The sequence below is a fragment of the Furipterus horrens genome, unplaced genomic scaffold, assembly GCF_987537825.1.
Source record: "Furipterus horrens unplaced genomic scaffold, mFurHor1.1.pri manual_scaffold_10, whole genome shotgun sequence".
NCBI classification, from domain to species: Eukaryota; Metazoa; Chordata; class Mammalia; order Chiroptera; family Furipteridae; genus Furipterus; species Furipterus horrens.
This window is the reverse complement of record NW_028327180.1, coordinates 5,516,224-5,518,881: the sequence shown is the minus strand read 5'-3', so window position 1 is coordinate 5,518,881 and position 2,658 is coordinate 5,516,224.

The window sequence follows — 2,658 nt, the reverse complement described above, 5'->3', positions numbered from 1 at the left end:
ATTCCCAGTCCAACTGTATCCTACAGTTCTTATTTCTAGATTTTAATTGTATGCAGTACATTTCCTAGAATAATAATCATCCAATAGTGAGCTGTACAACATTCCGATAACAATGGTGTGTCAGAACGCTGGTTTCCCTGCGATCACAACTGCTCTGAGGGAAACTTTGCCTCTCGCAGACACTGATATGATTCTGGCGGAGTCTCCCTACCTTATTTATGTTTGGGTCAGAAGGAGGAACACATACTCAGTTCACGTCTGGATACATTAATCAAGTGTGACACTTTTTCTATATTTAGAATAATACCTCTTGAACTTAAATAATTTTTAAAATATGCTTTTATTGTGAAGTATAAAATATTTTGAAATGATTTAAAAAATTTCAGTTACAGTGTTAACAACTCAATACTCTTTACAGGAGAAAGCACCACATTAAAAAATTACATTCATAAGAAAAAATTCTAAAATGCATATGGTAAATTACTTAATAGTAATTACAACATTAGGAAATCATGAAATTCAGAAACTTTTTCTAACCACGAATCTAAATCAGGGATCTCAGTCAGATGTCTTTAAGTCTAAATAGGAAACACAAAGTAGCGACATGGTCTAAAAGGAAGGAATCCAGTGGATTGTGGCAAAATAGAAGGCATGCCAATCAGAACCCATTTCAAATTTTGAGTTATGAACACTGGATAAAACAACCATGCGCTAAGCCGGCCTGCACTGACTGCCAGTTTGCAACTCTGGCCTCAGTGAACTTCTAACAGTCTATGTGCCCAGTCATCAAAATGGCAGACAGCACTGCTCTGTGAGTGTGTGCACATACACATGTATGTATAGATAGGAAGCTTAAGTCACTCTTTTGGGGGGAGTGGACTAAAAGCTTTAAGAAACGGTATTTTGGACTTTGAATTAATCAGTTTAGCTATGTGAGTGGATACACCCACACCCACACACACGTATATATTTTAGAATTTTTGTAAGAGTTTATTTGAGCCAAATCGATGACATGCTGGGAAGCAAGATCTCAAGTGCTCCCCAGCGATATATTCTTAAAACATCTGGTTAGGAGATGAAATTTTAAAAATACCTTCTTTCACATTTATTTGGGAAAAATTAGTTATGCCTAAGAGTTAATTAAAATGAAATAAAATTTCATTCTTTTACCAATACAAAGTCATATAACACACTACATTATTGCTTAGTAAGAAATATATATATGAGAATAAAGTATTGGTTTTACTAAAGCCATTAGTCAGAAATCATTCAATCATCATATTACCTCACAATATACAGAAGAAACTAACTGTGATTTAGTTGACAATAACCTTTAAAGGGTATATTATTGAAGGACTTTAGGTTTTTATATTTTCAGTTAAAAGTAAAGCTTCTACTCTGAACATGGAAAATCACTGTAGCTCAGATGGCTATAACCATTTTGGTTTGTTATGCCAAAGCAGTTTTACAATATTCACAACTCTGTATGCCATCAGTGACTTTACATTAATAATTTTAAAATAGTTTTAAAAAATTGAAATGATGGAGACATTAGAGGGACAAATACCTTAAAAAAGCTTACAAAGGCACATTATAATTCAAATATTCCTACCAGACTAGAAATACATATTTTATTTAAATATAATCTATAGACAACACAGATTTCAAATAAATAAAACTTAAGTACATTTATTCTATGTGTTGAAACAATACCCAAAAATATTTTCTACTTTTTAAGAATACTTTAGCTCTCTGCTTAAGAAGTTTATCGTAAAAAGAAAGCACCAAATCTAGCCATGTAATCTTCCAATTTAAAAGTTAGTAGTTCTATATTTTCTATAAAATAAAGTTTATTTGGAACAGATTGATGATTTCACTGTGGCCATTAATATTTGAAATTAAAAAGTCAAAGTTGTTACTTACATACTTGGCCTAAAGTGAAGTAAGATGCTTTGCAAACCCAGAGTAGATATAGATACAAGAAATGTTAAGACACTATATCTATGAATTAATGCAACAGATATTTTCATTTTTCATGAATTGAAAAGCTGTTAAGTAGAGGAAATGCATTTGGCATTGTTTTTCTAACCTCATATTTGGCAGTTTTAAAGTTCAGCCCAGTCTTGTGCACCATGACTGCATTCCCACATTCATTTTAATTATTAAAAGCACGTACATACAGAACAATTATTTTTTAATTCAAAGTTAACAGTGATTTCTCATATAGTAAGTATTCCATAGCAGAAAATTAAAGATGAAAATTAGATGGTATATCCACTATGGGTCCATAAAAGAAATAAACATACTTCTCAAAGCAAATCAGTAGTAAAAATATATAAGGGTATACAGTAAAAGCTGATGTATTACAAACTTTCATTTAGCAGTTCTCTAAAAACCAATACGGTTTCTATGAATAAATTTATTTTAAGTTAATAAATTATTCATAAGTAGTGACAACAGACTATATACTAAATATATGGGATTCCCACAAACAATAAGAATATACTTCAACATCATTTTATCCAAATACTGGTTTAAAGTTATTCAACTGCATTTAAGGATTATAGTTGACTGACCTGAGTGCCAGACTACACGGAGAGCAATTAGATGTGTGGTGCCTGCTTGTTCTTCACATTGTCAAAGGATGAAACGCCTTTT